Source organism: Pongo abelii, chromosome 15 (genome assembly GCF_028885655.2).
Source record: "Pongo abelii isolate AG06213 chromosome 15, NHGRI_mPonAbe1-v2.0_pri, whole genome shotgun sequence".
NCBI lineage: Eukaryota > Metazoa > Chordata > Mammalia > Primates > Hominidae > Pongo > Pongo abelii.
Window position 1 is genome coordinate 57216214 of NC_072000.2, and position 22434 is coordinate 57238647.

General features: G+C 42.0%; 1 long non-coding RNA gene across 3 annotated transcripts in view; it reads left to right on the plus strand.

Annotated features, from left to right (window-relative positions):
• The window catches only part of LOC129049900 (uncharacterized), a 36910-nt gene extending 14705 nt beyond the window's left edge, over window positions 1–22205 (plus strand). Inside the window, exons 5-7 of one of the 3 annotated variants that reach the window (XR_008513283.2) lie at window positions 89–238; window positions 2279–2342; window positions 21765–22205. This is a non-coding gene — a long non-coding RNA (uncharacterized LOC129049900). Of the gene's footprint in view, window positions 1–88; window positions 239–2274; window positions 2343–17058; window positions 17287–21764 lie in introns of those variants that run through there. The other 2 variants (XR_010137041.1, XR_008513284.2) reach the window with 2 other exon arrangements.
• The last annotated feature ends 229 nt before the right edge of the window (window positions 22206–22434 follow it).

The following is a 22434-nucleotide window of genomic DNA, read 5'->3' on the forward strand; positions in this document are numbered from 1 at the left end:
ATAAGTATGGGACAGGAAATTAGGAAACCTAGATTCCAGACTCAGCTCTGCCACTAATTAGACATGTGACCTCTGGCAACTCTTTCAGTCTCACAGGGTCTGATTTTTTCTCATCTGTAATAAGAGGAAATTTGTTACCAGTGGCAAATCTGTACAAATCTCAGCAACCTCAATTCTTGTCTCCTCAGAAGAAAGAATTGAACTGAGGGGCATAAGGCAGAAGGAGAGGCTGAGGCAAGTATTATTTATTTACTTGTTTATTTATTTATTTATTTTTGAGAAGGAATCTCGCTCTGTTGCCCAGGCTGGAGTGCAGTGGCCCGATCTTGGCTCACTGCAACCTCCCCCTCCTGGGTTCCAGCGATTCTCCTGCCTTGGCCTCCCAAGTAGCTGGGATTACAGGCACCTGCCACCACACCAGGGTAATTTTTGTATTATTTTTAGTAGAGACGGGGTTTCACCATGTTGGCCAGGCTGGTCTCGAACTCCTCACCTCAAGTGATCCACCCACCTCGGCCTCCCAAAGTGCTGGGATTACATGCGTGAGCCACCGCGCCCAGCCGAGGCAAGTTTTAGAGCAGGACTGAAAGTTTATTAAAAAGCTTTAGAGCAGGGAAAAAAAGAAGGAAAGTACACTTGGAAGAGGGCCAAGCAGGCGAGTTGAAGGACAAGCGTCCGCTTTGACCTTTTAACTTACGGTTTTCTATGTAAGTATACTTCCAGGGTCTTGCCTCCCTTCTGCCCTGATTCTTCCCTTGGGGGTGTGCTGTCCGCATGTGCAGTGGCCTGCTAGCGCTTGGAAAGGGAGCTTGCGCAGTGTGTTTACTGGCGTTGTACGCATGCTCACTCCAGGCGTTCTTCCCTTACCAGAATGTTCCTAGGAGGTCATATGCCAGTTAAACTGCCCCATTTTGCCTCTTAGTGTACATTGTGAGCCCACTCAACCAGTTCCTGAGATACTATTGGGAAGCTGCTGATACCAGTTTCAGGTTTTTTCCATCTGTTGGGAAACCGCCTATCCCTGGTGCTCGCTGCAACCAATTATTATTTTAGGGAGACAGTTAACCGCCTGACCATCACCCGATGATCGCCTGATATTCTTGGTAGGGGGTGGGGAGGGTGCTGCCTCCTCCCCTGCTCATGTCTGCCTGACTACCTACTGTAACAAACTGAGCTAAAAGTCATTTTTAGCTATAGCCTTTTTTTTTTTTTTTTTTTTTTGAGACAGAGTTGCGCTCTTGCTGCCCAGGCTGAAGTGCAGTGGCACGATCTTGGCTCACTGCAGCCTCCGCCTACTGGATTCAAGCAATTCTCCTGCCTCAGCCTCCCAAGTAGCTGGGATTACAGGTGCCTGCCACCATGCCCGGCTAATTTTTGTATTTTTAGTAGAGACAGGGTTTCACCATGTTGGCCAGGCTGGTCTCGGAACTCCTGACATCAGGCGATCTGCCCGCCTCCGCCTCCCAAAGTGCTGGGATTACAGGCGTGAGCCACCGCGCCAAGCCTACAGCCTTTTATAATTGTTTTTCCAACCCCCAAATCGGCATCCACGACTATATAAACTTTTTGGCCGTTTGATCAAATGGGGACATCTGGCATACTGCTATCAACCAATATTGTAAGTAATTGAACTTTGATATATCACGTCAACCCAGAGGAAACTATAGCTATTGAAGTAGCAGGAGTGTCCCGGGGGACTGGGAGAGGGTGGATATGGCCTACAGACCACTTCCATGATCTCATGTATTATCTCTTTTTTATACTTCTGTATTTTCACAATTATCTGATTTTTGTGTTTTATGTTATTTTATATTCTTCTTCCAACCCTGGCCCCTTTCTTTCCTTTACAGTGTTTGAGCTTTAGTGTTCTTGCAAGAGAATTTTCAGAAGTTGGGGTCTGAAATAAATGTATTATAATACTTGCTAACTGAAATATGTTCCCAGCCAACTTCATTCATCAGCTCACACTGGGCAAAGCCTCTGGAGCTTGAGGTGGGAGGTGCTGCTTCTGCAGGAGTTCCTGGTACTGGAGTCCTAGGGATAGGACCCTTACAGATGCCATCTCAGTACATGGACCCTGTGGTTCACCTCGTGTAAGGCAGAGGCTCTCAGTGTACTTCTATGTCCAGCTTGTGCCTTGTCTTCTTGTTTCTTAAACATGTGCTTCTGTTTAGTCACATTGCACCTTGTTCTATTAACCAACATAGCGGGTGTACATTTCAGGCTACACATTCAATTGTGTAAGAAACATCCTTTTTTTCTCTATTCTGCCAGGTAGTTGAAAATTAAGCTGAGCGTCTGAGTTCTGGGATGTTCACCTGTGCCAAGGAGTCAGAATGGAGGTGAGGAGCTGGGAGCATCTGTTTTATGTTGTTATCATTTATCCATTCTGGCATCTGCCAAAATTGTCAGTGTTCCTGTCCGATCTTCGATGGTGGATCAATGGATCACTGTTTTGTCTTCCTTGTCCCAAGCTCAAGGCTTCTTCAGGCCTGCTAGCCTTCTCTCAGCTACATTTGTAGTATTTTTTGAGTGACATAGTGACCTATAGAAAATGCGAGGCCCTCTGAGCAGGGGGAAACATCATGCAGCCATTTACACTCTGTCATATCCAGCTGAATGGGGAGAACTGAAGGACCTAGCAGGCTCCTTAGGTTCTACCTTGAGACAGTGAAGATGGAATGTCCTAGCTGCTAGGGCTCAGGGAAGGGCAAGTGGAACTAAGAAATACTGGGAAGGGTAGGGGAAGAAGGGATGGGAGGAAGGAGAGGAACTCTAGGTTAATAGCTCAAAATATTATTCGACTACACAAATATTAATGGGTCTGTATTTTGGGTCCCTGATTTTGGGTGTAAGACAATAATAAGCCTGTAAACTATTTGACTTACTCATTCTAAAGATGTAGCTAAGATAGGATATTGTTTGAAAAACTTCAATGCTGTTCATATTAATAGCAAAATTGGAAAGCAGTGATGTTGTCTGGTGCTTCTAGTTTCCTTTTTGTCTCTCTCTCTTTTTTTTTATTGCTTTCTCTTCCCCGGCATTATCTTGGTCTCTTCGGACCCAGGGTTAAAAATTGAGACATATTCATTCATACTAAAATGTTCTGTCTTGTAGAAATGTTTAAATTTTAGCTGGGTGCAGTGGCTCACACCTGTAATCCCAGCACTTTGGGAGGCCGAGGTGGGTGGATTACCTGAGGTCAGGAGTTCGAGGCCAGACTGGCCCACATGGCGAAACCCTGTCTCTACTAAAAATACAAAATTAGCCAGGCATGGTGGCATGCACCTGTAGTCCCAGCTATTTGGGAGACTGAGGCAGGAGAATTGCTTGAACCTGGGAGGCAGAGGTTTCAGTGAGCCAAGATTGCGCCATTGCTCTCTAGCCTGGGCGACAGAGCAAGACTCTGTCTCAATAAATAAATAAATAATAAAATAAATACTTAAATTTAAAAAAAGGCAGCCCCCACATTTAAAATAAAGGAATGGATCATTATAGATGGGATTGAACATAATTGGAGTGTGCCTGAGATTTTTCTGGGAAGAGAAAAAAAAAAGGAAAAAATCCAAAAAAATAAAAGATAATTGGAAAGGAGAGATTTTTATCTATTTCTCACTATTGGAGTAATCACTGCGTGGTTCAGAGTAAAGGAGAGGGAGCTCTCTCTGATTTCCCTGGAAACCTGGAACAAATCAGTTAAGGGAGGGACAACTCAAAGAAGGGAGCAGCTGCAATACAGAAGAGTGCTGGTATACAAGGGTACCAATCAAGCCATCAGGGGCAGAGCTGCAGAACAGCCATCAGAAGGAGCCTGTCAGAGTCAGGTATTAAACAGGGTTGGTACATGGAAGTGTTCAGACAGGTTGAGAAGTGGGAAGACTGAGGGTTTCTCAGGTAAAGTCCAAAAGAGGAAATGGGAAAGGACATTTGCTGTATATATGCTTGGCATGTGCTGTGGGGTTAAAGATACTGAGCCAGAATGGTTGGTCTCTTTAGTGTTATTGAAAAATTCTTACCATGCAACTGTGCTGTTTATTGCTTTTTGAAACACAGTCAGAATTGATTTACAAGTGTAGCTATTTGGTATATACCCTTAGGTATTTATGTCTTAAATTAATACTTTTCAGATGTAACTTTTTTTTTTTGAGACTGAGTCTGGCTTCTGTCACCCAGGCTGGAGTGCAGTGGCGCAGTCTTGGCTCACTGCAACCTCCGCCTCCTGGGTACAAGTGATTCTCCTGCCTCTGCCTCCCGAGTAGAGTAGCTGGGACTATAGGCATGTACCACCACGCCCGGCTAATGTTGTCATCATTTATCCATTCTGGAATCTGCCAAAATTGTCAGTGTTCCTGTCCGATCTTCGAATTTTTTTTTTTTTTTCTTTTTGTAGACATGGGGTCTTACCATGTTGCCCAGGCTGGTCTTGCAGTCCTGGGCTCAAGCAATCCTCCTGCCTTGGCTTTCTGAGTAGCTGGAATCACAGGTGTGCGCCACCATGTTCAGCTAATTTTTGTATTTTTTGTAGAGATGGGGTTTTGCCACGTTGCCCAGGCTGGTCTGGAATTCCTGGGCTTGAGTGATCCACCTGCCTTGGCATCACAAAGTGCTGGGATTACAAGCATGAGCCACTGTGCCCAGCCCAGATGTAACTTCTAATCACCTATATTCTCAGTGCAAAAGTTGTAAACAATGTTACCTCTAAGATTTTCCAACATGGTTGAATCCTTTCATTCCACCTTGGCTCAGCAGAATGGGCCAAGCCCGGTACACAAGGTATTACTTCAAATTTTCTTGGGCTACCGTTGTCCTGCTTGACTTGCCCACATCTGGTTTAACGTCTCCTTACTAGATTTGGCTAGTCTCATTGCATCTGTATCTGTTTAGCCAGCGGATTGGTCAGGATTCTGGTCCTGACTACCCTCCAACTGATTGACTGGTCAGGATTCTGGGCTTTGGCCCCATTCTCCCACCTTCCTGATTGTAGATTTTCACTCTAGGCCAGATATTGGCTGCATGTCTCAAGCCTTAGGACCTCCGCTTGGTATGTTATTGCGCAGGCATGAGGACCTTGATATAGCTAATTGGGGTGATGGCAGTCAGAAGTGGGAGTACAGGCTGGGTGCAGTGGCACTTTGGGAGGCCAAGGCGGGAGGATCACCTGAGGTCAGGAGTTTGAGACCAGCCTGGCCAACATGGCGAAACCCTGTTTCTATTTAAAATACAAAAATTCACCAGGCGTGATGGTATGCACCTGTAGTCCCAACTAGTTGGGAGGCTGAGGCAGGAGAATTGCTTGAACCTAGGAGGCAGAGGTGGCAGTGAGTGTGAGATTGCACCAGTGCACTCCAGCCTGGGCAACAGTGCAAGACTCTGTCTCAAAAAAAATAAATAAATAAAAAATAAGTGGGAGTAAAACACAATGAAAGATGTTTTAACTAGGCTCTAGTTTTCCCCATTTGGGGGCTGGGTGCAGTGGCTCACTCCTGTAATCTGAGCACTTTGGGAGGCCGAGGCAGGAGGATCACCTGAGGTCAGGAGTTTGAGACCAGCCCGACCAACATGGTGAAATCTTGTCTCCACTAAAAATACAAAAATTAGCCGGGCGTGGTGGTGGAAGCCTGTAGTCCCAGCTACTTGGGAGGCTGAGGCAGGAGAATCACTTGAACCCAGGAGGTGGAGATTGCAGTGAGCCAAGATCCTGCCACTGCACTCCAGCCTGGGTGACAGAGTGAGACTCCGTCTCAAAAATAAATTAAATAAATAAATAAATAACAATGTTCTATGCTTCCATTCTTCTACGTGACAAATCAGGAGAACATACCTTCGGAATCAGGTACTTCTTAAGTGGTAGTAGCCACAGGGATTATTTGCTGATGGTTAGCAAAGCTTGCTTGGGGAGACTTTTCCAAGGTGAAGGGATGGTTGAGATGAGCTAGCTTCAGACCCAGGAGAAATGGATCCACTGAGACAAATGTACACATTATGCCTAGATTTGGATTTTGAAAAAATGACAGGAAAACAAACAAACTAACCAGTCTGGGACAAACAACTAGCCAAACACTTAAGAATTGCTGATGGAGTGGCCCTTTCTGAGAAACACTTGAGCACAAAGGTTAATTAGAAAGACAGTTTGACAAATGCAGCCTGGTCTTGCAGAGAGCAGTCTTACCTTGTACCTAGCAAGGGGCAGATTGGCACAGTGGACAGAGCCTGGGCTTTGGAGCCAGAAAAGCCCAAATTGGAACCCTGGCCCCTTACATTTATGGCTTTGTGCTCTTATACAAATCATCAAATCTTCCTCAATCTCAGTTTTCTTCAGGCATAAAATAGATTATCTCAGAGGTTATTGTAATGATTAAAGGCAATGCGTATAAATCTCTTGGCCAATAAATGGTTGCTCTTATTTCAATGAAAGAAGGTCAAATACTAGTGACTCTCACAGTCATTATGAGGATTGTTATCTGGTTATGATGGATAATACACATATATTGCTGGATTCCAAAGCACAACTCAGGATGCTTTGTGATTGCCAACACGTTCCACCAGAGACCTGTTTCCAGACCTTTCTTATTTTTGCCAAGTAGAGATAAATGCTGATGGAAACTGTCACTTGTCACATTCCCAGCACCCAGGCATCTCCCTAATCTCTCTGTTTCTCTGCAAGCAGGGCTGTCAGGGAAGGCAGATCAAGAGCTCAGACAACAAGGGACTACAGCTTTGGCCTCACTCCTTTGTCCATTCAAACAGATGTGCCAGATGCTTAGAGCCAGCTTGGAGGAACAGGTTAAAGGAGCCCAGATAGTTTAATAGTAAAAGATCCCCGTACACATTGGTTTTAAGCGAAGGACTACATGTTTGTATGATAAAATATTACCACTTAATTGTGGTCCTGGCCAGAATTAATCACAATTTTAATCAGCAATGCTGCAATGTAAGTAAGAAGGGGGTCCTGGGAAAATGCTCTGGACTTTTAAAATTTATCTCAGTGGAATATGTAGAAAAACTTCTGGGTGTTACTGCTGACATGGATTCTCACTTACTACATGGGTTCTCATTTCCTCATTTAACCCCCAATTTATTTCAGAATATGACTTTGCCTCCCAGTAGTGACCATCAGAGTAACAGTGATTTCATAAGGTCAGTCTGGAAATCAGAGTAAGTTTTGTTTTCACTGGTGAAATTGGTGAATTGTTTCACCAATTCCTCGATTGTCTTGCAGTCAGTCTCAAAAGAACAGTTTGTTCATTCAGTGCCTCAATTGCCTCAAGTCAAGGTGTTATAAATAAAGTTTCGGTGCCACAAAATAAATAGCACTCAAATATAAAACTTTCTTTTTAATTATCAGCAAGGTAAGTTACTTCTACAGAAGGGTGCGCCCTTACAGATGGAGCAATGGTGAGCGCACACTTGGACAAGGGAGGGGAAGGGGTTCTTATCCCTGACGCACATGGCCTCTGCTGCTGTGTCGTTCCCCTATTGGCGAGGATTAGACTGCACAGGCTAAATAATTCCGATTGGCTAATTTAAAGAGAGTGATGGGGTGAGTGGTTTGGTGGGAAAAATGGTTATGACAGAGCAGGTAATCAGAATGAGTCAGGGTGGAGCAGGTAATCGAAAAAGGTTGCTTTACAAGGAAGTTAAGTTTAAAAGTAGAAGGCAAAGAATTGAACATACTAACATATTGATGCTTTGAAAAGAAATTTAGAACGCATATCTAACAACCCGTCCTCTTGCATTTCCTCACAGCTCGTTCTTTTCAAACTTTTTAACATGTCTTGGCTTAGTTGTTCTGCTTCATTTTCTAAAAGAAACTTCTCTGGATAAGGTGGAGGATAGTTAAGGGAGGTTTTAGTAAGTGTCATTTTTATGAGCCTCTGCACCAACCCACAGATGCATGGTGTAACACAACACCAGACAAGGATAAGTATACCCATTACGGCTGTGAGGGAAGTAAGAATTGAGGCTATTATTCTTTTCCATTTACTGAACCACTTTTCTAGCCATTCTGTAAAGGGGTCATTTACCCCTGAGTTGATGGCTAACTCATTGGGTAGAGCAGTCAGACCTTGCAATGCTTTTGTTATACTTCCGTTAGGGGCGGTGTTGTTTGGAATGAAAGTGCAACATTGAGTTTTAATCATGATGCAGACTCCTCCTCTTTCTGCTAATATCATGTCTAAGGCTATCCTATTTTCCCAAGCCATCTGGCTAGTAGCCCCTAATTGCTCAGCTATTCCTTTAACAGCACCTCTAGTGTAGTTAATAAATCACTGTTGGTTGTAATAGATGTAGTTTATCCAATTTACATTTTTATTAATTGTCACCCAACAAAATATTGACTCGAATCCTGCAGCTATTTGATTTTGGGCTTTAAATTGATTTGGTATTCCCTGTGGGACTCCAATGGCATTTAAATAGGCGTGAGAGTTGAAAGACCCATAAGGGGCTTCTCTCACTTTATGATGTCTTATTTTCCCTTCCTCTGGTTGATGAAATACCAGGGTAAAAGGGATAGCCAATTGGGCTAAAGCACAGGTGCCACTCCAGTTATTCGGCAGAGTGTCCAGTAAAGGTCCGCCACAATACCACCACACATCCACTTGGGGATGAACAAGGGCTGACTGATTGGTAAGCTCTTGAAAATTCTTAAGCTCACCACACCCCTTCAGGTCTCCAAGGAATGCTAAGTTTCCTCCCTGTCATGAGAGACACGAAGTGAACTTAGTGTTGGGAGACGGAAGCTGGATGGCCCTTGGGGGCTGACCCACTGGGTGCCGGACTTCGGGATATAGCAGAGACAGAGGGTGGCACGACTTGTTACTTCAAGCTGTAGAATCCTGGAAAAGAGCTACCATGCAGCCCACGCCCAGTCACCTGGAGGACCACCCTAGTGGAAAGGGGACAATCTGGGCCTCTGGCCTGCGGTGCACACAAACATAACAATTGCTTTTGTTTAACGTGCAGATGGAATATTTGATCCGTTCCAACCAGGCATTTGCATCTTGATATCCTGTCTTAATTGCCAAAGTTTGTTTAAAGTCTTTACTTCTATGATAGCTGTCTTGGTCTTGTTGTTAGATGGAGGAGGGGCAGTTGTTCCATTGTGAGAGGTTTTGGAAGAAGGCTTAGAGAAACGTACAGGTGGCGGGGGATCAAAGAAATGCATTTCAAAGAATCCAATAGGGTCTCTCTCTGAAACCTCAGCCCCCATGCCATAAAACCAGCTTAAAGAAGGGAACCAGCTTAGAAAAAGGGAAGAACTTTGAGGGTTTGAGATAATAACCTCTATAGGATTACACTGGTTTAGCTGACAGTTGGGGGGTGGGGTGGGGGCAGGGTGTCCCTCCTGTAAAATGAATGCATGGTTTTAGGAAATTATAAAAGCAGATTGGGGCAGTCCATCCTTGCTCTTTAGTGGTCCACAGAATGTTGGACCAACTATGGCATAAAAGCTCTACATCGGGGAGCAAGACTCCTGGTTGACACTGGGGTCTTTATTGAAATCTCCCTGGATTGAATGGTCCCAATTCACTAATGCCTAGTCTGAGGAGAGTTAGGAGGGACAGAGTTACTTTTCTGAAGTAGAGAGCTGTCTTTGAGTTGGCAAGTCCCCACAGGGTATAACAAGGCAAGCATTAAATGCAATAGTTTGAGGTGAAATTGACTTGGTTATATTAATAACTAGATGGTAAGCAATAGAGCGAGGAAAGAAGAAAGAGTAATAGAATAGATGAAAGAGAGTTAAATTTTTCTTAGCTTTAGTTTGGTAGGGTTTTCCCCTGGGACTATGGCCCATGACTCTGGAGGGGCAGCACTTTCTTGACTCAACTGTGAAGACTCCATCCCCTTTTTGTTGTACAAATAGCCGTCTTGGTGGTTAGCAGCACAAGGTAGGGTCCTTCTCAGGCTGGCTTGAGTTTTCCTTCTTTCCACTATTTGATGAGAACGTGATCCTCAGGCTGGTGCTAGTTTACCAGAAATTCTAGGGGTGGTACCTGTGCTAAAAGACTTTTAGTTTTGAAGGAAAGGAAAATGGAAGATAAACCAAGTATATAATTTCTAAGAAATTGACCTTTTGTTTTAAATGTGGGGACATCAGCAGTGGACTTTATAGTCCTTTCTGCCTTCTTACTGAGAAATTTCCTTTAGCACCTATTTTTATTACTTTTTAGACCAAAGAAAGCCAAACACCATTTTATATTTGACAGTGCTTCCTGTATGATTTGTATACCAGATAAACTAAATTTCACCTTTATATTAGTGTGTTATTAATGTTAAACTTAATTGTAATAAAACCTTGTAGACATATTTATTCAATTTTTAATGTCTGACCATAAGGTAAGATTTTTATAGTCTCTTTTTAACCTTTTATAATTTTTATTAAAGAGCAGGTTAGTGCTTTAAGAAAAACCTGTTGTGCTTTTGTTTTAATGTCCAGTTCACAGAAAAACTGGATGATACCCCTTTAACTTTGGCCAATATGTTTACACACAGAATTTCCTTTACAATTAACATTTCAAAACTCGCTTAAACCTTTAAAACAAATTTTTTTAACCTTTTAATGCAGGTAAAAATCCACATTCTTATGCCTCCTTATAATCCTTTTACCAAAAATATATTTTACTTTCCTTATACACCTTGCACATAAACTGTTTCTTCAATAGTTTTACATTCAGGAGGCCTAATTACTTTTAAATTATACAACATTTCTTGCATAAATTCCCTGTTATAACTTTTTTTTTCATGGCTTTTACAGACAGTTGTTCGACATGCCTCAACTTTTTGACTTGTTGCAAACATCCCTTTCTTTAAACAATCAGTTAATTTATTTTAGGACAAGAATTTATCATATAACATTCCTTTTTACATAAATTCTCCCCCCAACTTTTTTTTCTCAAAGATGATAACCATTCTTTTCCAAAGCGAACTTCCTTCGTGTCTGTGGACTAGGCTGTCTAAGGCCACAGATGAGAAGTTAGGATAATACATGTTACACGGTTAACATTTAGCAAACTTTACTTTTGTAAAGTGAAGTTACTTTTGTAAGTTTGGGATTTCAATTATTCTTTGCTATTAATAAGACCTCATTCAGTCCATATTAACTTATAATTGGTATAGATGGCTCTTTCCTGATTCTGTAAGTACTTTAAGGCTTGGGTGAGTGCAACCAGCTGGCACGTTTGAGCAGACCAATTATTAGGCAATTTTCCTAACTCTGCTTCTACAAAAGTTTCCTTATCATTTACTGAATACCCATTGTGTCTTTTTCCCTCAATCACCCAGGAGGGAGGAACCATCTATTGTCCTGTTTTGAAGGGAGTTCCTCCTAGGTCTGGTTGGACCTTTGTAAAGTAATTAAGATCCCTGTTAGGAAACCTGCTGGGTTAAGGGAATTTTCAGTGGTTAATGTTAAATCATCTTTTTCTAACAGAATAGCCTTATGCTTTAAGGTTCTTGAGTCAGTAAGCTACCTTTTTGCTTCTTTTTTTCTTTTCTTTTTTGACTTAGGATGGTTCTGACCTGATGAGGTGTGCTCACAATGAGATTTCCTCAAAAGTTATTTTTCTACTTTCTTCTGTTAGCAAAGCTGTTGCTGCTACAGATTGAATGCATTTGGGCCATCTGTGGGTTACTGGGTTAAGGATTTTTGATTAGGAAGGCTACAGGTTGTCAGTGGCCTCAGTGCTTTCGGGCTATGCCCTTGTTTACACTGACAACAAAGTGGTATTGGAGTGTTACAGGGTCACGGAAAAGACCTTCAATTATCAATTATAGGTTTTAAATTTACCCTGGCTTTTAAAGGAATAGCGTACACTGTTTTCTCTTCACTACTTCTATCTCCCTCTTTCTTTCTTTCTTTGACTTTCTGTCTCTCTCTCTTTGACTTCCTCTTTGTCTCTCTGTCTCTGCCTCTCTCTCTCTTTGACTCCGTCTTTGTCTCTCTCTCTTCCTCTCTCTCTCTCTGCCTCTCTTTTCTCTCTCCTCTCTGCTGGTCTTTCCCTGCCTCTGCCAGCTGCTTATGCTGCTGTTCTCCCCTCTTCTTCTCCTTCCCCTATGAGAGGGACTGGCGGGAGTGGAGCTACTCTTTCTTCCCCTGAGAAGAAAGGAAAGGGGAGTTCTGAATATTTTTCTTACTACCAGAGGTTTGTGTGAGGTTCAACCCCCTCCATGGGGATTTCTCACCTCTTTTTGAGGTTCAACGCCCCCCCATGGGGATTTCTCACCTCTTTTTGAGGTTCAACCCCCCCTCATGGGGATTTCTCACCTCTTTTTGAGGTTCACTCTCACCATGGGGATTTCTTACTGCTTTCTGAGGTTCAACCCCACCTCATGGGGATTTCTCACCTCTTTGTGAGATTCAGCACCCCCCCAATGGGGATTTCTCACCTCTTTGTGAGATTCAGCACCCCCCCAATGGGGATTTCTCACCTCTTTTTAACCTCCAAGACATCCTGACTAAGGAATACTTCACCGCTCCCTGCAGCTTTCTTTCCCTAGTCCCGACTAAGGAATACTTTACTGTCCCTGCGGTTTCTCTGTCCTTGGTATGTCCTAACCAATGAATGCTTTACCGCCCCCTGGCTTTTTCCTTAGTCCTGACCACCAAAGAAATACTTTACCGGCTCCTGTGGCTTCTCCTTCCTTGGTCTGTGTGCAGAGCCATCGCGGCAGTATGTGAGGATACTTTAAGCTAGGTTGCTAGCCAGTTTCTTTCCACGTTGCTGAGAGCTCAGGTTATTCCTCGCACTGGGTGCGTCCTGATTTCTCACCCCTGAGGCTGCCACAAGGGGGTGGGGTGCACCTCCTCACGAGAGACAACCAGAGACCGCCCCTGGAGGGGAATGTAATCACAGGCGAGCCCCCAAATTGTTATAAATAAAGTTTTGGTGCCGCAAAAGAAATAGAACTCAAATATAAAATTTTCTTTTTAATTATCAGCAAGGCAAGTCACTTCTATAGAAGGGTGTGCCCTTACAGATGGAGCAATGTTGAGCACACACTTGGACAAGGGAGAGGAAGGGGTTCTTATCCCTGACGCACATGGCCTCTGCTGCTGTGTCATTCCCCTGTTGGCTAGGGTTAGACCACACAGGCTAAACTAATTCCAATTGGCTAATTTAAAGAGAGTGATGGGGTAAGTGGTTTGGCGGGGAAAAATGGTTATGACAGAGCAGGTAATTGGAATGAGTCAAGGTGGAGCAGGTAATCGGAATGAGTCAGGGTGGAGCAGGTAATCGGAATGAGTCAGGGTGGAGCAAGTAATCGAAAAACATTGCTTTACGAAGAAGTTAAGTTTAAAAGAAGGCAAATAATTGAACATACTAACATATTGATTCTTTGAAAAGAAATTTAGAACTCATATCTAACAAAGGGACAGAGAATATTAGGATCACTGTCACCACAGACATTATCATCATGAGGAGCATTTGAAACTGCCATTGTGAAATTATGACAGTAAGAGAAATCTGAGGTAGTTAACTCCATCTTGCTTCTCACCTTTGAGTCGTCCTTGATTGTTCCTGAGCATAGGCCAAACTAACCTTGGGAGGAATTTAGTTTATAGTTTAACCTTTAAGCAAGGATGATAACAGCCCTTCCCAAAATTAAACTGCTTTTGAAAAAGCAATGAAAGTCCACGAGGTTAGGATTATGAGAGGGGTCTGCACTCTGCTAAGAGGTAGATGTAGTTTCTAATCCCTTACCACTCTGGGCTCATGTGGCCAGAGGTCACAAGGTTTGTGACCTTCCCAATTGCTCCTATAGATAACATCACTGTTGTAGTACCTAATATGGGTGTTTTTGAGATGTTTTTCAGACTGAGTACACTTAAACTCCACTGATCCTGTGGCCCAAACCCAGAGATGGACTTGGTGCATGAAGATAGTTTTCCACACCCCTGTGATTTCATCCCAACCAATCAGCAGCACCATTCCCTAGCCCTCTGCCCACCAAATTGTCCATATAAACCCCTAACATCCGAGCCTTTAGGGTGACTGATATGAGTGATAACTCCAGTTCTCCCATGTGGGCTGGCCTTGGGTCAATTAAACTTTTTCTCTACTTAAGCCATGGTCTCAGTGAATTGATTTTGTCTGTTCAGCAGTCAGGAAGAATTTGTAGGACAATTACATGTTTATCATAAATTCATGACTGCATGATGCCACATCAAGGAAAATGGGCAGAATAATTACCCATGAATGAAGACTGTTTAACCCATCAACATTTTCACAGAGCCCTCCAGACCTTTGTGCAAATCCTTTAACAGAACCTTGGTAGGATACTACATTGCAACAAAGACAAATTATGTGGATAAAGGGGCAGGAGAGTTGGTAATATTCTAAAAGTTAATTAGTATATATATATATATATATATATATATATATATTTATTTCTATCTCCTTAGCTTTAAGATCTTCATAAAAGGAAAGTGGGAAGCACTGCACTGTAGTTCAGTGGTGTGGTATAATATGAAATACAAGCAGTATCTTTGATCTTTGTCTCCAGTTCCTGACACACTTGGAATTTCCTGAGTTATAGAAATGTCTTTTCTTATTCATAGGGAGCCCCTTTGATAATGAGGAAGTTTATGCTAATAAGGTGACTTAGGGTAGGGCCCCTAGATAGCCTCAGGATGGGACCAAATCACCAGAAAGACCAAGTGATTAGAGGATTAGAGGGTTGGAAGTTTCAGCATCAACCTCCAGGAAAGGGGGTGGGAGCTGGACATTAAGTTCTAAAAACTCCTCAACAAGGGTTGAGCTTCAGATAGCTGAACAAGTGGAAGTTCTTGGAGGGTGGTGCCCAGGAGAGGGCATGGAAGGCCTGCACCTCCCCCAACACCTCACCCCATGATTCTCTTCATCTGGTGTTCCTTTTTATCTTTTTAAAATATCTTTCATCGATAAACTGGCAAATGTAAGTAGTGTTTCCCTGAATTCTGTGAGCTACTCTTGCAAATTAATTGAACCTGAGGAGGGGCTAGAGGGAGCCCTGATTTATAGCTTGTCAGTCATCAGTATAGGTGACAATCTACTACTTCAGATTGGCATCTGAGTTAGGGAGCAGTCTTGCGGGATTGAGCCCACAGTCTGTGGGATCTGACACTATCTCTAAGTAGACAGTGCCGGGTTGAGTTAGAACACACTCAGCTGGAGACACTACTGGAGAATTGCTTGGTGTGTGGGGGAAAATCCACAACACATTTGGTCATAAAAGTGTTCCATGAGTGTGTGAGAAGGAGAAAAATAGCTTAATTTTCCCTTTTAGAAGTGGTTTCTAGATACTTTTATTTGTAATGGTTGTTCCTTGGTGCTGTAAAGAAATAGCACTTGAACATAAATTTAATTTCCTCAGCAATGCCATTTTTATACTTTCTGCAGAAAGGGTACACTCGCCAGCAGTTTTGCCACGAGAATGCACCAAACAAAGGAGACAGGGTCATTTATAACCTGATGGTCCACTTTACTGCTGTGTCCAGTTTCCATTGGCTGGAATGGGACCTCACATTCTGTATTTGTCCTGATTGGCTAGCAACTTAGAACTTTTTAAAAGAGGCAAAGGCAGAGGAGAACAAAGGAAGGAGGCAGTAACTTGTGGAATGCTGAGAAAGGTAAAAACACCTTCAAATAAGGAAGAGGAACAGGCTATAACCTAATGCTTGCTTGGACTAGTGTAAGCATGCCAGGGCAAATATTTAGGCTAAATTGTGGGAGCTAAGAACATAAAGTACACTGATTTCTTTATTATGGCTAGCGGATATTAAAGAATGTTAGCACAGGTCTTTGAATAAATTTTGCTTCTAAGAGAAGTTACTATTCTTAATTAGATGGGGAGGAAAGTCTTTGAAGAGGAACCTCTAGTTTACTTCTTATGCTTTGTTTTTTATGCATCGGTTACATTTAAAAACAAAAATTGGACGGACAATTATAATTTGCCAACTTTTAATTTTGTCAGATAAGGAAATTGAAAAAGGGATTTGCTAGAAACAATTGATATAATTTTATGAAGAGACAGTTTAATACCAAAGTGATAAAGTAGATATAATTCCAGAATAAACAATGGTCTTTCAAACTGAATAATAGTGGCTAACATTTACTGAACACATAGGCAAGATGCTGACCTAAATTATTTGAAGGTACTCTTACTCACACAACCTTATGAGATGGATACTGTTATTGTTCCCATTTTATAGATAAGGACATTGAGGTACAAAGAGGTAATATGTTCTAAGTCATACAGTAATGTCAGAATTTGGATTTATTTCTCCAAAGTCCATGGTTTTAAAAACTATGTGATAATCTTTAATAAGGCCTTATACATTTAGCTTCCCTAAAAAAGTGATTGGTTATGTTTTAGTTTGTTTGGATTGCCATAACAAACTACCATAGACTGGGTAGCTTATGAACAACAATTTTATTTATTTATTTATTTTTTTTGAGACAGAGTTTTGCTCTTGTCACCCAGGCTGGAGTGCAATGGCGTGATCTTGGCTCACTGCAACCTCTGCCTCCTGGGCTCAAGCGATTCTCCTGCCTCAGCCTCCCGAGTAGCTGGGATTACAGGCACGCACCACCATGCCCTGCTATTTTTTTTATTTTTAGTAGAGATGGGGTTTCACCATGTTGACCAGGCTGGTCTCAGACTCCTGACTTCAGGTGATTCTCCTGCCTTGGCCTCCCAAAGTGCTGGGATTACAGGTGTGAGCCACTGCGCCCGGCCAAGAAATTTATTTCTCATAGGTCTGGAGGCTGGAAGTCCAAGATCAAGGTGCCTGTAGATTCAGGGTCTGGGAGGGCCCATTTCCTGGTTCACAGCCTGCTGCCTTCTTGCTGCGTACTCACATAGTGGAAGGGGTGAGGTCTCTCTCAGGTCTGTTATACAAGGGCATTCATCCCATTCTTTAGCGGTCTGACTCCATGATTTAATCATCTCTCAAAGGCCCCACCTTTTAATACCATTACCACAGGGGTTAGGATTTCAACATATGAATTTAGGGGAACACAAACATTCAGACCACGGGAGTTACAAAATTTATTTTTCTCGTTTTGACATCAACAGGTGTAAAAAAGTGGTCACAGACCTGCACCGGTTTGAAAATCAGGGTCTCTCCTGAAGAACGGGCAAGAGATTGGCAGTGATCTTGGAAGGCCAGAGTAAGCCTGGACCTTAGCTATGAGGGGCCTCAGATTAAGACTCTTGATGTTATCCTCAAACATTATTGTCCATACAGACACCTAGAGACACCACCTGATTTAAAAGACAAAATAAATCATTCAACATTATCAGAAATATCACCCATAGTACAGTATGACTTGTTTTTCAAAGTAAATTTTGTAATTATCTTCTGAGAAATACCATTCTACTGGCATTGGAACCACACTGTGAGGGAGAGAGTACTTCTTTCCCACTCCTATTTCCATAGAAGGAATAGATGATCCACTCCCTTCCCCAGCAAAGAAAGGCACACCAGGACACATTTTATCTTCTGCTCTCTGTCTCTTCCTTCAAGGAGATGTGATAACTTACCTGACTGGTGAAGTCACTTAGCTCAGTGCCTTTTGGGTTTGTCTTGCAGAGCCAGTCTATACCCAGAATGCCTACATTTTCTGCTCTTCCCTGTGGTCTGCCTGCTGAAGCATCTCTGCCCATAAAGAGAGGCAAATTCAATTTGGGGAGGGGTGTTAATGAGCCCCTTTGGTTTCATATCTAAAGTCACATTATCCAATGAGTTTTATCTGTTTTAAAGTTAACAATTTGATATTTATTTTTCTGTCTCCTGTGTTTTATTTCTGATTTGATTACATATTTTGGAAGGGAATAAAGTAGCTGTTATTTAAGCCCTAAACTCCAAAATGATGTGGCATCATACAGTTGTGAGAGGGAGTTTGGAAGGGGCCTTAAGAGGCCATCTGAAACATGTCTAAGCTAAAGACCTTTTCAGAATAATCATCCTTATTTTTTTATTTTTATTTTTTTAGCACTTACTATGGCATAGGCACTGAACCACAAGCCTTCTGCAGGAACGATCTCATTTAATTCTTACAGCAATCCTATGAGATAAGTAGTACTGATATTACCATTTTACTAATTAGAAACTTGAAGCTTGGCGAGGTTAAATAATATGTCCAAAGTTGCAGAATGATTCAGTAGCAGAGGCTCATTGAGGGGCAAACAAGATCAATCCAATCCCATTCCTGTGTGAAGAAGACAGACGTTAAACAATTAACCAAATAAATAATTGATGATAGCTGTAATGAGTGCTATGACAGGTGCTGAGCCAAGGCATAACTTCTATTCCGAGGGGTCAAGGAAAGCATTCTTCTCTGACAAAATGACATTCAATGATGGACTCCCACAGTGCTTAGGAGCTGGCAAGGCAAAGGCTTGAGTAGGATGGGTGGGATGAAAGTAAGAATGAGGAGTGAACAGTATTCTAGCTGGGAGGGTCCAAAGTGGGAAGGGACATGGCAGACCATGGAACTGAGAAAAGGCCAGCAGGCAGGCTGCAAAGAAGGTGAGGGAGGAGGCAGCACCAGATGAGATTGGAAAGCCAGCTTGGGGTGTCATGATAGAGGCTTTGTAGCCATGAGAAAATGTTGGGCCAGGCCAGATGTGGTGGCTCACACCTGTAATCTCAGCACTTTGGGAAGCCTAGGCAGGAGGATTGCTTCAGGCCAGGAGTTTGAGACCAGCTTGGACAACATTATGAGACCTCATTTCTACAAAAGATAAAATTAAGAAAAAAATTAGCATGGTGACATATGCCTGTAGTCCCACCTACTTTGGTGGCTGAGTCTCCCACTTGGGTCTGGGAGATCGAGTCAGCAGTGAGCTGTGATTGTGCCTCTGCACTCCACCTGGGTGACAGACCCTATCTCAAAAAATAAGCAAACAAAGAATGTTGGGCCGTATCTTAGGAACAAAGCAATGCCATTGAAAGGTTTCATAAAGTCAGTGGCATTTGTGCTTATTTCTCTCTGAATGTCCTCCTGCTATTTTCTGAGCTTTGAATTCTGACTACATTAGAGAGAAATTTTCTGTTAAGATGCTAGTCTCTCTTTAACATGTTGTGTGTGTGTGTGTGTGTGTGTTTTATGAACTACTAATCTCCCTCTTAATAAAGGACAGGGTATATGAAGACTATTCAATAGTTGTAAGCCTTGGCTGCACCTTCAAATCACCTAAAAAAAAATGTTAAACACTGATACAAGGCCATACTGAAGACCAATTAAGTCTGAATCTCTAGGCATGGGAGCCACACATCAGTATTTTTTAGACCTAGCACCATCTGTAATTCAATTGAACAAATGTTTATTGAACCCCTAAATCCAGGCCCTGTGTTAGATGCTGCACAAAGATGAATAAGTGTGAACAGCTGTCAACTATTCCAAAATTGTAGCTGCTACAGCTGCTATAAAAGGCAGCGAGGCTGAGGCTGCCCCAGGAATCAGGAGGTAATTAAAAGCATCCTTGAAGTCAGTGAAAATAATAAGGCATGCGATTACATGTCCGCAGTGTCTCTCCTGGTCTATTCACTGCATTACCACTTGAAAACCCCAGAAATCGGCAACTCCAAGCCAAGAGAGTGGATACTCATTCTCATGGTATCGCGTGTGAGGATTCAGATGAGTCCAGGTAACCTGCTGCTTGCTTGCCTGGGAGAGTTAGTTGGAGAAAGAAGGCAACACATCCAGTTATTCAAATATTTATTGAGCACCTATGTTGTGCTAGGCACTAGGGCTATAAATCTTATCTACCTTTCCCAAACTCGTTGTTTACAGAAAACAAGGAATCTAATCTGTTTTTTTAGTTTATTGTATAAGAATGAAAATGCCTTCTGATTGTATTTCAAAAGGCTGATCTGTGGATAAAAATAAGTAATAAATATTCAAGTGCTTTGGGAAAAAAAAAGAATTCATGATGCATCATGAAATTCTGTATCTTGAATCATGAAACCATAAACCTTCAAGGTTGGCTATTTATGCTATTGATTTTGAAACGTATTTTCAGAGACCAGGAATGATTTTTTTCTCGTTTTATGAATTTTCTAGCATTGTATCAGGCAGAATAAGGCATTTAACCAATGTAATTTTGATTATGATTAAATGACTATTCAAGCTAGAAAGGATACATTTTTTTTTTTTCTGAACAAACTTTAACTAAAAAAAAAAGACATTCCAGTATGAAACAGAACAAATGTTGAGGCCAGTACAGATTTGAAAGTTTTAAAAGAATATAGAATCATGTCTCATTTTTAAAGCTCTAGATATAGCCTAAGTTTGCAATGGCCTCTGGGAGCTTGAATTCTAGGATTTCAACCAGAATAAGGTAGGAAGACATCTTTGTTTAATAAATATTCAAGTTTCCATTTAAGTGCCTTAAGTGCTTCTCTTACTTGGCTCCACTTTGAGATAACGTGAGAGAAAATAAAGACATATTTCATAGCTTAGAGACTCTTAGATGGGAGGTGGAAAGAATCCAGAAGTCTATCCAGAATGACCTAGAGAATTTTGTTGGAGAGCACCTGCCAGGCCTGGGATGGGTTGGTGGTGTGGGGTATAACTGGGCATGGGGGACTGGCATGGATGCTTTTCCTTTTCTTTTACTTTTTTTTTTTGAGATGGAGTCTTGCTCTGTCACCCAGGCTGGAGTGCAGTGGCGTGATCTCGGCTCACTGCAACCTCCACCTCCCAGGTTCAAGCGATTCTCCTGCCTCAACCTCCTGAGTAGCTGCAACTACAGGCACCCGCCACCACACCCAGCTAATTTTTGTATTTTTAGTAGAGACGGGGTTTTACCATGTTGGCCAGGATGGTCTCAATCTCCTGACCTCATGGTCCGCCCACCTCGGCCTCCCAAAGTGCTGAGATTACAGGCATAAGCCACTGTGCCTGGCCCATGGATGCTTTTAAGAAGCTCTCCTAATGGTTCTGATGCCTGTTCTAGTTCAGAACCACTTATCAAGTCCAATTACTCTGTTTTATAGAGGAAGAAACTAAGACCCAGAGATCTGAAGTGAGCTATTCAAAGTCTCACAGCTAGTTGGTGACAGAACTTAATATTATGCTTTCTATTATACCACATAGATTTCTATATTTCTGCTTACATTGCTATTGCCTCAGTTCCACTGGCACAACCTTTGCTCTGTAAATAATTCAAACATATTTCTTCTCAAATGTTGTATAAGAGGGGAGCTTAGCTCTGAGTGGACTAGTATACCTGATCACCAGCAGCAGTTAAAAGGTATGATTATACGTGCCTCAAACAATCATCTAATAAAAGATAGGAGTTTAATGGTCTTCAAGGATCTAGAATTAAAAGGAAACTGAAAAATCATTCACTTGGGGGGTGTGTGTGTGTCTGTGTATAATATGTTATATATATTTATATTATATAGAAAATTATGTATATATATAATTTTTAATAGAGACTGAATCTTGCTGAGTCCTCAGGACTAGTCTTGAACGATTCTCCCGCATCAGCCTCCCAAAATGCTGGGATTACAGGTGTGAGCCACTGTGCCCAGTTTTTTTTTTTTTTCATGAAAAGTACACACTCAAAAAAGGGGAGTGTGGGTGTACTCAAGAGAGAGTCGCCCACTTGGTTTAAAAAACAGAACTCTGTTATAATACAGCCTTTTTTGTTCTACTCTGACTTTAGAAGTGAAATATACTTATGTTAATTAAATAATATCAAAAAAACATAACATTATGTATGAAGACCACATTTAAAATTTTCTCCTTTTTTTTTTTTTTTCCAAACAGGTTCTTACAGGGTCTTGCTCTGTCACCCAGGCTGGAATTCAGTGGCATGATCACTTCTCACTGCAACCTTGACCTCCCAGGCTCAAGTCATCCTCCCACCTTAGCCCCTGGAGTAGCTGGGCCTACAGGTGCATGTCACCATGCCTGGCTATTTTTTTTTTTTTTTAATTTTTGTAAAGAGAGGATCTCACTATGTTGCCCAGGCTGGTCTCAAACTCTTGGACTCAAGTAATCCTCCAACCTTGCCACCCAAAATGTTGGGATTACAGGTGTGAGCCACCATGCCTGGCCTAAAATTTTCTTTATAATATAGTAATGTGATAGGCACTTTCTTCCCACCTGCTGCTAAAAATTTGGAGATACTGTACCCTCCATCTCAATTTTAAGTATGATCAGAATTATATATCTAATTGAACTAAATACACATTGAGTAGAAAGTTATGTCACAGTTTGAATTTCACTCATATTCTGACATATCCATTTTGAAATACTCAAGAGATTAGTATGCACAACACTATTTATTCTAGTGTTAAATATGAATAGTTCCAGTGAAACTGCAAGTATGTTTGTTTCAACAGCTCTGGTTTATAAGGTGACTAATGTGTTTTTGTGCACCTCTTGGCTCTGCTCTTTCTAAAATTGCAATTGCCCAGCTGGCTTAGCACATGGG